This window comes from Parasteatoda tepidariorum, chromosome 3, assembly GCF_043381705.1.
Source record: "Parasteatoda tepidariorum isolate YZ-2023 chromosome 3, CAS_Ptep_4.0, whole genome shotgun sequence".
Classification (NCBI taxonomy): Eukaryota; Metazoa; Arthropoda; class Arachnida; order Araneae; family Theridiidae; genus Parasteatoda; species Parasteatoda tepidariorum.
Window position 1 is genome coordinate 1,806,916 of NC_092206.1, and position 16,409 is coordinate 1,823,324.

At 29.2% G+C, this 16,409-nt stretch overlaps 1 long non-coding RNA gene across 1 annotated transcript in view; it reads left to right on the forward strand.

Moving 5' to 3' along the window:
• LOC139425103 (uncharacterized) overlaps positions 1–16,409 on the forward strand; it is a 57,587-nt gene that overhangs the window by 3,947 nt on the left and 37,231 nt on the right. The gene's annotated exons all lie outside the window — the stretch shown is intronic.

Consider the following 16,409-nt stretch of genomic DNA (forward strand, 5'->3'; position numbering starts at 1 on the left):
CAAACTTCAGTTATGTACTATTGAATGAGAGGACCAATTGAACTTGATTACTGATTAATCTTCCTTTGTTTAATGTTTAAATTGAAGAGTCAAACAATATTAATAAAACATTATACTTTTAAAAACAAATATTCTGTAGTAGATTTAATTATCAATATGTTATTAGTTCTATGTTTATTTTGCCTCTTAAATATTGTTTAGATAAAATTGTGACATAATTTGAGTAAAAGGGTTTTGGACAAAGGGGTTTTGGACAGAACGGTTTAAACCGTGGATTAATCCATTCTGTCCTAAACCTTGCCAACCCTGTCCCAAGTACCTAACATTTTCATTGGAACACAGAAAAATAGTTTTCTTGGTGATAAACTATTCAAATTATTGGTGTTTGAATGATAATCAATCACTATTTGTAGAGAGAAAAAAAACAAAATACACACTTTATACAATAGAATATATTTATTTTAAACAATATATAAGTCAATGTTGCTTATTCTTAGATTTTTTTAATTAATAAATAAATTACACAAAAAAAAATACAGAAAATATTTTGAACTGGAGACTTCAATTTTGTTGAAAAGGGAATGTACCGAAAAATTCTATGCATTCTAGATGTGATGGTCTTATTCGTGAAATTTCAGTTCATAACGATTAAAATAGTCTTTGAATTTAAGAAAAAAAAAGCTTATTTTCTAGGACGTAAGAATTTAATAGCATTAGAATAATTTACTATTAATTTACGTAAATAAAATTTTAAAATATTGATTTAAATATTTCTTTTCAATATTTTTTTTTGGTGGAAAAGTAGCTTTTTTCCCTTTAAATTTTCCCCCATTCCTTTTATTTTTTTTTAACCCTTTTCCTTACACTGCACTTTTCAAGAGAATATAACAAAGGTTTTGCTCCGGGCATCCGTCTCATCGGGGCACTGCCAGGCATGTTTATGAACAAAATGAAAAATAAATAATAATAAGAAGAAAAAGGATCAAAAAATTTATATTATGCGTTTATTGAAAATGAACAACCTCATGGTATCTAAACTTAACGAGACTTGGTGTTTGAATAAGATTGAGTTATGTTTGGATGCATATTGAATGCGGCTGAATAAAGGATTATTATTTTATTTTATAATCGTCGTTAAACAGCCGACCCAGCTTATTGGGTTTACGGCTACTAATGTTCAACTCCGTAGCCTTGCAATTTTGAACCCAATCCAGAAGACAAGGAAACTCCTGGATTAAGTATTGGTAGAAATTCGTCTTCGTGGAGGATTTACCCGCATTTGCGTCACGTGAAGAGGAAAACCACGAAAAACACCCACGGCTAGCCTGATGGCAAGGGGATTCTAACCCATGATCCGTCTACCACTGAGGATGTTTTACGTCAACACTGTGGTCGGTGCAAGTCTGAGGCGGAATTCGTATCGACCAGCAAACGCTGGGATTCGAACCCGGTTCACCTCATTGGAAGGCGGACGCTCTATTCCCTGAGCCGCCACGGCTCTAGGAATTATTATTATTTTTTTTTCTTCAAAAAAAAATTAGGAATATTATTTTTTTTGTTAGGGGATATGTTTACAAAGTTAAAGAATCACACTTTTAATAATAATTCTAGTTGCGTGGATAAACCAGCCAGGCTGTTTTCTGACAACTATTAATCCCCAATACTAATATTAACTGTTTGCTTTCGCACTTTCGGAGTCTTTAGATTTGTTGCCAAAAGGGGCGTTATTTTAAGGTTATTCGTCAACAGTTTGCTGCCAAATGCACTTGAAACTTTCTTCTACAACGAAACCACTCAAAGATTATCACTTAACTATTTAAGATAACTTGCTAAAACGAAATGCTATGCAATTGAGTGACGCCAGAACAAGATATTTTAATGGGAAATCTAGTATTTTTTTTTAATTTCAAATATATCATTTAGAACGTTTTCTACTCGAATATGGAAACGGAAAGTTCATGTTCATTGCGTATACTGTTTTCTTAGTAGATGTACTTTGAAATATTGTTTAGTTGTCGAAATTTCGAAAAGTTTGTTTTCCTTTGTAGATTGTACCATGTATAACTACAGTTTCTGGCCAACTTATTAGACGCACTATAAGATTCTATGTAAAATCTTAATTATCAGGTAATACTATAACAGCTTTACTGTTCTGACGCGATGAAACCGGTTTAGGTTCGTGTATCAATTGGTTAACTTTGAAATGCAATACGTTAAAAATAAATACAAATAGGAAGTATGTAAAAAATCTCCAGAATAAAAACCCATTACATGTATGTTTAATTATAAAAGTATTGCCTATAAACTCGTGCAAAACATGCCATTATTAAAACACTACAGTGCGTCTAATAATTTGGTCTAATTATTATAATATACTAATATAATACCTGATAGAATACATATTCTATATTTATTCTATATATCGTCTAATTTATCCAATCGTCAAATTTATGTTATATATCGCCTAATTTTACCAATTTTTACCCCAACGTAAACCAGTGCAAACCGGTTTCAGTCGCGTAAGAGCTATGAAGCTGTAAAGTATCACCTGATAATTAAGATTTTACATAGAATCTTACAGCGCGTCTATTAATTTGGCCAGGGACTGTAATCAATAAATAAATTTTACTGATTTATTATTATTTTTTTAATTGCAGAGAGCTTTGTTACAAGTTAAGAGGTGAATGCACTAAAGATATGCAAAAGGAATCACACAGATGCAAGACAAAAATAACGGATGCAGTTTTTTTTTCCTCCTTTTTTTTCTTCAATTTTCACTTTTAAGAAGGGTGGGGCAAGGGTCCCCCGTGGCGTAAGCAAGGACGATCATCAAGCAAATGGTTAAAGTTAAGAGAAACCGACATTGGGTAAGAGGAGAAGCATCGGAAATGGAATCTGACAACTCCTGCAGCAACACAGAACGAAACACAGATTCTACACACACGGAAGCGAATATTGAAACAAAGAAAAGTGACAATTTGGTGACCACCCAAGAAAGAGGATACTTTTTTGGTGTTCTTTCTCTCACCCCCCCCCTCCCTTTCCCACAGCAGACACTTTCTCTTTCAAACCTTCATTTATTTTAATCTTAATAACTTAATTTTCGCTGCAGCAATATATTGCAAGCAGTGGCGGATTAAGCGTACGCGGGGCCCTATGCCCTTCAAATTTTTGGGGCCCTCAGATTAAATTTTTTTTTCCTCGTATATTTTTTATTTATTCAAATATAAAAGTATCTATATATCTTTTCATTAAAGAAAGCATATTTAAAATAATAATAATAATAAATTAAATTTTACTTTATTTTGTTTAATTGGAACTAAAAAATAATCAGACACATTTTGAAAAAATTAAATTACAATTTGAAATTCTTTGCTTTTTGTTTAAACAAGTCTCAGCTCGCTATAGTTACTGCCCTCAATTTTTTCGCGCGCAAATCAAAATGACAAATTTGAACTTAAAAAACTCTGATAAATCTTACTCTACATAAACTATGATAATACTTATAAATAATAATTAAAATAAGTAATAAATAAATATGATTAACATTATGTAAAAAAATTATCGTATTTTATTAATATATATTTAAAATTGCTTTAAAAAAATCATCGCTTTTCTTAGTATTTTTAAATTTATTTTCAAAAAATCCATTTTAAGGGGGCCCCTAATCATTGGGCCCCCCAGGCTATGGCCTAGTCTGGCCTAATAAATAATCCGGCACTGATTGCAAGCTTAAGCAGTGAAGAGTTTATTTTATGTCTCTTGAAAATGATTGAACTAGATAGTAATTTTCAACTTATTATATTGAAATGAATGAAAAAACAAATATTTTATTCTCGTAAATATATTTATTTATTTAATTTACAATTAATTTTAATTTTTCTTTCCAACATTTGGAGAAAAATAAAATTATTTTAAAACGCTGTTGCTAATAGCATATAATCTATGACAGTAAAAGGGAGTGGAGTGCTTTTGTTAGTGCCCTGAAATTCGGTAAAAAGCTATTGTCACGTGTAATCATTAAAAATCACTATTTTTTTTTAAATACAGTCAACCTTGCTTAAAGGAATACCATTGGTTCCTGCCAACTCTATTCAATTAAGCGGGTTATTCGATTAAAAAGGAAGTGCTTTATTCAATCTCTTTACAATTTAAATTATACATTTTTGAGAAATTTCACTTTTTAATGGTATTTAATGCATAGCGTAGTGTTTTGATTAAATAAACTCTACTTTATGATCAATAAACAATTAAAACTGTCTGTGTTAGCATCATAAAATATGAGTGTCGTTTAAAGTTCACAGCAATGATTATTCTACTCAAGAGAAAGAAGCACTGAACACTGGTGTGTTGGGTTTTTAAAACTTTTTCTTATCAAAACTAATCTGGAAGACGGGGAACTCCCGGATCGTCATGGGGACTCTAACCCATGATCCGTCTACCACTCATGATATTTTACGTTAGTATTGTGGTCGGTGCGGAATTCGCATCGACCAGCCATCGCTGGGATTCGAACCCTGTTAAAAGGATAGGAAAGCGAACGCTCTATCCCCTGAGCCACCACAACCCACTCTGTACGCATTATGAAAAAGAATTAGCGACAAAATGATAAAAATAATATTGATTTTGGTTTTGAGGGAGTGCTTGAAAAAAAAAGTTTCTTAGTAGATGGTTATTGTATTTTTTAACATCAGTGGACTCCGTCCGCTATTCACTGATGCTGCTCTTAACTCCCGAAGATTACTATGCTTAGCAAACCATGCTCGCTATTATGTTAAACCCGTTTTAAAAGTGTTTTAGCGTAAAATCGTAAGAACTTAAATCAATCAGCTACTTGCACTTTAAGAAGAAGACCTTTCATGCCCACACGTGACCTATGACGTCAGCGAAGCAAAATGGTGTATTAAAGTTAAGTTTCTCCACATAAGTTAGTTAAAATGTTAATTAACGATAAGTATGTACAAGGCCGTATAGCACATTGAATTAGTTGAAATATAATTCTTACGCGTCTATTTATCTTATTTAACTTAGATTTATTATTTGTTTATGTATTTTATTTTAACAGTGATATATATTTGTTTTGTGTACTTGGCAACTTTGATGCATAATTAGTTTGTTTATGTTCCAAATGGCTTCGTGCCTGCCTTTGTGCTAACTGTGTAACTATATATAGTGAGAGAATTGAAATTTTCCAGAAAGAAATCGTTTTGAAAGAATTTAGAATGAGTCACTCAAGAGAATTGACATCAGGCTTGGCTTACTAGAAATAGAATGGAAAGAGCAGTTGCTATGTTAACCAAATAATGTCAACAACCAATCAGGATCGAGATATCCACACTACGTCACTTGCAGGTATTCCATTATTAAAGTCTTTAAAACTGATTCCTTTTTTAAAAAAAATTAAAATGTTTAATCAAATAATTAGTTATTGAAATGTAAAAAAATCACAAATTGAAATAAGCAACATGCAACAGAAAAACTTTCAGAAACGAAACATTAATTATGCTTTTTAAAAACTACTATGAAAGATTCACAACTTTGTTAAAAACACAATTATAAATTACAGGGCTTTGAGCTATCATTTATAAAGCTGTCAAATGACTTAACTATTAAGAAGTTAAATTGAAATAATGACATGAAATAGAAGAAACTTGCTAAAACTAAACATTTATTATTAAAAAAAAAAAAAAGAAGAAGACTAATACTCATTTTTTAATACACAAAATTATTATTATGGAACTTAAATAAGTATAATTAAAACACAATATAGAACACTTGGTTGATATGAACTATTCTAAGGTTCTTTGCACCTTACAGCTCTGTTAGTTCCTGCTTTTCGTTGCCTATGCGAGAAAAGAGCTTTCAAGTATTTTCATCAAAAAAATATTTAAACAAAATTTCATTTCGTTCAAAATGATTTTTTTTCGTTCGGAATTCATTTCCTATCCTTCAAAACTCTAAAATCTTTCATTTTATTGAAGATATCACATGACCTAAGCAGTTTAGTTATAAAATTACTCTGAGTAGGGGAGAGTGGGGTCAATTGTAACAGGGTACGATTGTAACAGAGCAAAAATTTCGAGTGTCGGGTTCCAGATTTGGTTCTTAGGTGGCGCACAAGATGTATTTAATAAATCTACATGTACACCCCTGATGGCAACCATTTTTATGTACTTTTGAAAGAGTTACATCACAAAAGATATTTTCACGCCACGCAAGTACTTTTTTTGGTATTAGAATATTATATTGTAACAAAGTAATTTTGTTTAAACAAATAAAAATTAGTAACCGAATATGTAAGTGGACACTTTAATTAACATTTCAAAAAAAAAAAGATTAGTTTTGCTAATTAACTAGCATTGTTTTTAACAAATGAAGCTGAAATGGCGTCTTGGGGACAATTGTAACAATAAGTAAAGGGACGATTGTAACAGCTGAAAATAAATAATCTTATGTTTACAAACCATTACTTAACTCTTTAAGAACCACCAATAGTTTCCTATATCATTTATATTATGTTGCATGTGCATTATTTTATTTGTCACCTTTCACAGCATAAATTAAAATTTTTAACCCCTTAAAGTTAAAAGTTTAACCCTTTAGGTCTCTGCTCATTATTATTTTTACTCCTAAAATATCACTACTATTTTGATCAATAAAAAAATATATCACAACTATGATAATATGTATAATTAACTATGTTTTAGTTGAATTTATGAACTGTTACAATTGACCCCGTAAGTGGGGACAATTGTAACAAGTGCACGACTGTCAAAAATTGTTAATAACTAGTATAATAACATTTGAAATAAGTTTTTTTTTTTTTTCTAGTAGAGGATAGTCTACTTTACTCGTCTGTCAATTAATACTAATAATATATTGGATTTTTTGTTAGTTAAAAATAGTTAAGCAAAAAATGTTACAATTGACCCCACTCTCCCCTACCCTTGCCTTCCTGGATTGGTTTCAAAATTACAAGACAACGGAATTAAACATTAATAGTCGTAAATCCTAAATTAGGTCGGCTGTTCAATGATGGTTACAAAAAAAATCCAACCGAAATCGGTCTCTTAAATTTGTGATTTGTAGCACGTAAAGTCGGTGGTTAAAATTTTCGATCCCGATTCGATATATAAGGAAAGTTCCATAAAATTCCAAGAAAGCGTTAATATTAAAACCAATTTCCATTTTCAAATTATATAGTTCTGTTTAATATATTCATTTAGTTTTGTGTACAATAAAAGTAAAAGACATTTCATTTAAAACAAAATTTTGCATAATGTGAACCATTGAAACAGAGTCCTCCCAAGTCAAAATTCCTGATGGTCCCATTAAAACATTTTGACGGTTTATGTTGTTTTCAGGGCGATTCATGATGGTCGAACATCATTCGATGGTCACCATCATCCAACATTTTCCATTACATGCTTATGGTTTTTAATATGCCAACAAACTACTTAATGCTACTTTTATACTATGATGGTTAACCATCAAGAGAAGTTTGATTCTCATAAACCAACAATCTATGATGATCCGTGATGGTCCATGACGGTTTAATAGGAATTCTTTTTGGTTCTCAGGTATATACCATCAAAAAAAAAAATTTTTTTTTATATTGGACCCTCATAAATTAGTCCGAATTACTACATTGGGATGATGATGGTTCATGATCGTTCTAACATTTGATTTCTAAGAAACTATGATGGAAATTTCTGATGGTTCAAAATGAACGAACCATCAAAACAAGCTGCTATTCTTATGTTGAACCATCATAAATCAGTCCAAATTCCTACATTGAGGTGATGATTACCTACGTTGGTTATCATCAAAAATATAATGGTTCGTGGATAATGGATGTAATTCATGGATAATGGCATATAATGGATATATTGATTGTAACCATCAAGATTATGTTGGTCTATCAATGGAAAACCATCAAAAATTTTGACTTTAGCTAGCACGTGAAGATACGATTATTAGATCAAAATTTATTCAGGCTGTTTCACTGCTATTTTTTTCAAATCTTATTTATTTGTTTTTGCAATGTATTTATCATTACCTCATACATTTACACTCGCCACTCGCATGGGCGCCGTAGCTAGGGGGGAAGGTCACTATACCAGTGTAGCCAATTTACGATTTATTGCAGAAAAAATTTAAAGAATAAATGAAAATTTTATTCAAGATTTCCATTTTATCCAACTAATCCCTCTCTCTCACCTACCTAATACTTTAGGCACGCATTAAATTATTTTATTTTATTTCATAACCGTCATTGAACTGCCGACCCAATTTTGAGTTACGACTGCTAACGTTCAACTCCGTAGCCCTGTAATTTTGAACCAACCCAGAAGGCAGGGAAACTAATGGATTAGTAAACCCAGATGTATTGATTTGTTATTGGAACATGGAGGACTTTGCGTCTCGACAGATTTAACGTGCATCAGTCACTATTTACTACGCGGGGAGTTTCAGCTCAGTGGGGATCGAACCCACGGACTCTTGGACATGGGTCCAGTGCCCTACCAACCCCCCGCAATATTTCAAACAAATGAAAGTTTTAACAAATCATCATCTGTTTAAATTCATCTAAGTAAAAAACAAGAATGAAGGAAAAATGTATAATGCGTAGATTTAGCAGATATTAGAACATTTTTCTTCTCATGTGTGAAATTTAGATAAGTAATCTGAGTATTTCGTCTCCTTCAAATATTAGACTCTGCGACGCCCATGCATTTATGCAAAGGACTCGTGTAAAAAATATATATTTAGGAAAATATTACAATTTAAATTATTAGCGAATTTCTTTAATTAACTTAATGAATCTTGTTTCAGAATTTATAAATTAAAAGTTATCTTATTAACACAAGAAAGACTTAAAACTTAGTATATTGCCCAAAAGCAGACAAAGTGACCGGATTGTGAAAGAATTATTAATGTGTAAAGAAATTTGTTTGAAAATTAATTTATAATATTATTTACAGTTATATAACAAGTTATTAGTAAATATTAACAATAAAAAAGTATTTATCTTGTACAAAAAGTCACAAAATTCTAAAAAACTGTGTAATTATGCATCATTGTTTTTCCAATTGAAATTAAAAACAGTCAAAATGACTTCCTTGGGCAATCTAGTGTTAATAATTAATTTATTTATCTCGAATTTTTAGTAGTTTCAACGATTTAACTAAGTTCGATTTAATATGTTCTATTTGTGAATTATTAATAATTTAAATAATTGCCATAATATGCATAAGAGCATTATTTTTCTTTAAGTATCGAAATAATTTCTATAAGATCAAAATTAATTTCTAAATCTACAAGACTTAACCAAAAGACCAAATATTTTTTCGATTCCAAAACACCACAGGCCTGATGTTAGGATTTGAAAGAGATTTCGTAGTTGTAGTTATAAAATTTTTTTTTATCCGAAATTAAAATTAACTTTCGTGCAATTGGAAGTACTTGTAGGAAAAATCGATCATAAATGTTCGTATATTGAAAATGACATTAAACTAGAAAACAGATAGCATTCCTTCCCCATATGTCACTCATCGACGTGATTGGGTGTATTTAAGACGCCCTTTGCTTTCATTGGTTGTTCGGTTATTGAAGGGAGGAGCTAAAGCGCAACAGGATTTTGAGGAAATGGGAGGTACATTTAGTAATTGTTGGAAAGATGTGATTGAGATTAATGAAAATGTTTGTGTTTGTTTTCGTGTTTTGGATAACTCCCATTTTCTGAGAAATATAAATAGGTAAGTTTTCCCATTGATATTTTTGATTTGTTATTCTGCTTGGATGACCGAAGAAGGGGAGGGGAAATCGTGACTTATGATTTAGTGCGAACATAATTTTGTCTGAAAATACTTTTGTGGTTGCAGTTTAAAATTAAAGGGTATGATAGGGGTGATTTTGGTACATATAATGGTGTTTTTCGAAACTAAAACGTTCGAATTAGTAATAAAAACAATGTTTTTAATGGTATTTTTCAATTTGTGAAAATGTGACCTAAAATTTTTTAATATGCTTGTTTATTTTCTTGTTTTTATTTTATTTTATTAAAAACGCTGATACTAATGATCCTTTTTTTAAAATACGGTCCCTGGCCAAACTATTAGACGCACTATAAGATTCTATGTAAAATCTTAATTATCACGTGATACTCTATACAGCTTTATTGATTTTACGCGACTGAAACCGGTTTGCACTTGCTTACGTTGGTAAACCAATTCGTTAAATTAGACGATATAAAATATAAATTAGACGATTGAATAAATTAGACGATATATTATATAAATATAGAATATTTATTATATCGGGTATTATATTAGTATAATATAATAACTGGACCAAATTACTGGACGCACTGTAGTGTTTTAATAATGACATGTTTTGCACGAGTTTATAGGCAATACTTTAATAGTTAAACATTCATGGAATGGGTTTTTATTCAGGATATTTTTTATATGCTCCCTATTTGTGTTTATTTTTAAAGCATTGCATAACAACGTTTGCCATCATTTGATACACGAAAGAAAACAAGTACAAACCGGTTTATGTTTATCTAAGATAAAACTTTTCATTTAGTAATCAAAACATAATATTTTTAATGGTATTTTTATATTTTTGCAATTTGATCTAAAAAATATTTTTAATGTGCTCGTTTATATTTTTTCTTTCTTTCTTTTTTTTTAAATAAAAAAGCTGATACTAATTTTTCTTTTTTTTTTAAATAGTAAGAAAATTATGCTTTATTTTTCACCAATAAAACTAGATTGGACTTAGTTTTCATCTTTCTTCTTAATTATTAGTTGTCTTAGTTTTCTTCTCAGTTTTTTTCTTTGAAATTAAAGGGTATTATAGTGGTAATTTGGGTACATATAGTGGTGCTTTTCTAAGCTAAAACTTTCCAGTTAGTAATCAAAACATAATATTTTTAATGGTATTTTTAAATTTTTTGAATTTGATCTAAAAAATTTTAATGTGCTCGTTTATTTTCTTGTTTTTTAATTAAAAACACTGATACTAATTTTTCTTCCTTTTTTTTAAAAAATGGTAAGAAAAGTATGCTTTTTTTCCACCAATAAAACTAGATTAGACATAGTTTTATTTTTCCTTCATGTTTTGAAACATATAAGTTGTATACGAACTTTTCACGTTTTTTTCTTTCCCTCTGTTATAATTTCAAAAGTTCTTGTCTTTATTTTTTTGTTTTGCAAAAATTTTCAACCATGTTCTTGTATTCTGTAATCATCAGCCTTAACTTCAGTTCCCGTTTCAAAAATAAAGTGAAAAAATTCAGTTTAGCTGTCACAAATTATTTAACCCTTATTAATTGTGTTGTGAAATTGATTAGAATTAATTTTTGTTGGACGAGCACAATATATTGAATAATGAAGAAAAATAAATTAAAAGGAAAAATGCTATCACATTTTCTAGAATATTACTTTGAATTTGATGTAGAGCGTGCAAAAGAAAAAACGGCCAAGACTGAATAACTTTTGATCTAATGATCGAATCTTCAAGCTCTAGAACTTAATCTTAATCACTCGTTGGAGTGACTGCAACTGTGCTAATTAGTTAGTCCAGATGATATTTAAAATTACGAAATAGGTCACAAAAACGGACTCTGAATAAACATTTTGAATTCGAAGAATAAACATTCATTGAGTTCTAGAATTCGAAGATCCGATCATTAGATCAAAAGTTATTCCGGGTGATATCTTTCTTTTTGTTTGCATTGTACCTAGACTTTAGTGAACAACTATGCTAGGTACTGTAAGATTCGTATAGTTCTATATTGCGATAGCTGTGAGTAGAAATTACGACGGTTAAAGGAGTAAAAAAAAAATAAATAAATAAAGTATTGCAATCTGACGAATAATTAATAAAGACAAAATTAATAAGAGTTCAGAAGAAACAGAGGATGTTTACTTGTTTCAATTCTTTAAATGATTCGTTAGATTTCCATAATTCTTTTTCTTGACATAAAGTGACAAAATCAATAAATTTTTTTTATCTTATCAAAAAAAATTTTTTATCAATTAATTATAACCTCAATCTATTTATTTTTGTTACCATAGTATTTTTGAAATATTCGTTAAAGATGATACTGTAAAATTCGATAGCTATGATTTGAAATTACAACGGTTAAGGGAGTAAGAAAGAAAAAACAATATTGCAATCTGACGAATCATTTGTAAAAAAGACGGAAATAAATAAGAGTTTATAGAAACAGAGGATGTCTTCATGTTTCAATTCTCAATGATTCGTTAGATTTCCATAATTCCTTTACTTTACATAAAGTGACAAAATCAATCAATTTTTTTTATCTTATCGATCATTTTTTATCAATCAATTATAAACCTCAATCTATTTTCATTAATAAGGTATTTATAAAATATTTGTTAAGGATGTACTGCAGAACAACCTGTACATCATTTCAAAAACTAAAAATTGTAAGTTTGCGTTTAGAATCGTAATATTTTAGATATTTTATTTTAATTCATTTTTAGAATACTGAATTTTTTTCTAAATTTCTTTTGAATATTTAAAATAACAACAAAAAAAATGATGAAAAGGAGAATATATAAAATTTTGAACTTAAATTTCCAAATTATTTTAAATGCTAATTGCAAAAAAAAAAAAAAAAANAAAAAAAAAAAAAAAAAAAAAAAAAAAAAAAAAAAAAAAAAAAAAAGGGAAATTAAGGGAAAATTAAAGTGCGAATATTTTTTATTCGAAATAAACCTAAAAATTACGTGATAATCATAATATTGTAATTTATATCAAAAATTGCAAAGATATAAAATATTATAAATATTTTTAAATTGTAAAGGTTTCTAAAAAATACTGGAAGGACCGAAGAAAATTTTGTATACTTAATAGTACAACATAACAAAACAATTCCAAACAGTGAACGCATTTAAAAGAAATTCTTTCCAAAATCTAAGCATTTTTAAAGCAACATTGAAGACAAAACTCGCAAAATTTGTAAACAATTACGGGCGAAATCAGAACGCGACAATTTTGGAGGATAAATTATTAACCGTATGGTATAAAGCCGAGTGATTGATTTTGGTATTTCCATTTTTGGTGTTTAGAGTTTTCATGCACCCTAAAAATTCCATATGAAAGCTCGAGTTGATGTTAAGAATGTTGTTTTACCCTACAAAGTTGCAACTGCCATATTTGTTAAATAATAACGATACAATTTGTAATTACACTAAGATATGATGCACATAAGATACAGTAAAGCTGCTTTTAAGATGCACTCTAAAGCAAGAACATAAATTTAGGATACACAAAAAATTATTTCTTATTAATCAAGCATACACGCGGCACAGAGAGAATATTTACCGAGTTCTAACTAGGCTTAACAAAACTGAAGCGGATAAAAACTAATTACATTAAAATTATTTAACACAATTGAGACAGATTTATTTAAATCTACGCTCTATATAAAAGCGTATGTTCACTAATAACTCAAAAACGGGTGAACCTATGTTTCTTTTCTTCAGTTAGCAAATTTTTATGGGGTGGTTTGAAAACAGTCACCCCTTTCCCTCTTTCAAGCACAATAATATCGAAAATATAAAATTTCATTGATGAAAATCATGATTATAGATTAAAACATGCGCTTTCTTGGGAAGAGTAATGAGATACCTGCAAGTGACGTAGTGCGAGTATCTCGATCCTGATTGGTTGTTTACGATAGCAACTTCAATTCTATTTCGAGTAAGCCAAGCCCGTCAAGTATCAATTCTCTTAAGTAACACATTCTAAATACTTTCACAAAGATTCTTTCTTAAAGATTTCAATTCCTTCGCTATGTATTTACACAGAGACTTAACCTTTTCACGTGGGCGCAAAAATAAGAAATCTAGATCCTCTGGTGGGCTCTTTTTGAGACTGGAGGATGAATTCAAGAAAGGGCACCGCTAATCCCTGAAACAAGTCAAGTGATGGGTGTTAAGCATTCCCGAAAGTTTTATTCTCCCTCTGTTATTCTAAACTCTAGTTGCTATCTTTTACACCACCGCAGTTCGGGATAATAGAAATACCACTGGTGGAGGAATCCCATTTTTTTTTTACAACTGAAAAAGCGCGGGAAAACTTCGTTGGTGGTTTTATACGATTCAATGTGAAAAACTACCTTCCGAATGTCACATTTTGACTATTTATGGTGTTTTACAAACATTCAGATTTAGTGTGGTGTATCCCAATTTCCTCATTTTATTGTTTTGAATTCTATGAAGAAGACATAATCCCTAACCATAGTTCCGAAAAACTATTCATTAAGCTAGCTATAAAAAATTATATAAATAAAAGAATAAAAAATTATAGATTACTGTGTCAATTTCCATTCTAAACTATATTAATAATTAAAATTTCCATCATGAGAGTATTTTTATTGAATTTTTTATCTTTCTCACGTTTGATTTCTATTAAAGATTATTTTTTAAAAAAAATTCGTTCTGTCAAACATTTTTTATCATATATTTACTTTAAAATTATTGTAATTGCGGTTTGTCATTGCTCTCTGTTTTACATTACTATTTTCAACGTATTATTATGAAACATTTTAACATTTTACTGTTTAAAATGCAAAACTATTATTATGCATTTGAGGAATAGTTAAAAAAAATGTTCCTTGAGATATTGTTTCAACAGTTAATTCAGTTTTTGAAAATTTCAGATTGGTATTGCAAGCGTTATTTACATCAGTTATTAAAGTTATATCTATTTTTTAAAGTTATATCTATTTTTTAAAGTTATATCTATTTTTTAAAGTTATATCTAAGCTCTTTGATGCCATATTAAAACGATTGGTTTATTTATATGTTTCCGCAAAAGATAAGCAAGCTAATGAGGTGTACAGTGATCATAAACACTCTTTTAACACTCCGCGCAGCTGAGTTTAGTTTAGTCTTATTGGCATCCTATAATAGATACTTTTATATTAAATAAACTTCGAATTTTTATTATTATGTCAGATAATTTGACATATTGTTGTGCACCATGAAACTCACATTTTAAATTTTAATTTAATTAAACAGAACTACATTTTTGGTATGAAATAAATTACTTTAGAGAAAAAAAATTAAATCCAACTATCTCTTTCTATACAAAAATAAAATATTGAAGTTATGCATCAATACAAGTAATATAATTTTTTTTTTTTTAAAAATCAAGTCCTATTTTCAACAAAGAAAAATTTTATTTTAGTTAATTTTTATTTTTCTCCCATATAAAACTAAATTAATTAATTTAATTTAATTAATGAATCAATATTGGAAGAAACTGTATTAACTGCATCAAGTGTCATCTACTACAAGTTTACAAAAAATGTATTTGAATTTGAGTGGAAGAATAAAAAGTATTTTATTAATGATTGAAAATTTGAACAAGATATTGTGGGTGTGTGAACTAATAGTAGGAATTGAAGGGGAAAAAAAAGGTGCGTGGTATCCAGGCAACTATAAAAGTATACATCTGGTGACGTGGACCACACGTGCTACCACGCAATGTTCTTTATTGAATTTATCTGAAATTGATCGAATATAAATATATTAACCCCTATTGTAGTAGGGGAGAGTGGGGTCAATTGTAACATTTTTTACTTAACTATTTTTAACTAACAAAAATTCCAATATATTATTAGTATTAATTGAAAGACGAGTAAAGTAGACTATCCTCTACTAGTAAAAAAAATATATATACCTTATTTTAAATGTTATTATTTTAGTGATTAACAATTTTTGACAGTCGTGCACTTGTTACAATTGTCCCCACTTACGGGGTCAATTGTAACAGTTCATAAATTCAACTAAAACATAGTTAATTATGCATATTATCGTAGTTGTGTTATATTTTTTTATTGATCAAATTAGTAGTGATATTTTAGGAATAAAAATAATAATGAGCAGAGACCTAAAGGGTTAAACTTTTAACTTTAAGGGGTTAAAAATTTTAATTTATGCTGTGAAAGGTGACAAATAAAATAATGCACATGCAACATAATATAAATGATATAGGAAACTATTGGTGGTTCTTAAAGAGTTAAGTAATGGTTTGTAAACATAAGATTATTTATTTTCAGCTGTTACAATCGTCCCTTTACTTATTGTTACAATTGTCCCCAAGACGCCATTTCAGCTTCATTTGTTAAAAACAATGCTAGTTAATTAACAAAACTAATCTTTTTTTTTTTAAATGTTAATTAAGGTGTCCACTTACATATTCGGTTAATAATTTTTATTTGTTTAAACAAAATTACTTTGTTACAATATAATATTCTAATACCAAAAAAAGTACTTACGTAGCGTGAAAATATCTTTTGTGATGTAACTCTTTCAAAAGTACATAAAAATGGTTGCCAGCAGGGGTGTACATGTAGATTTATT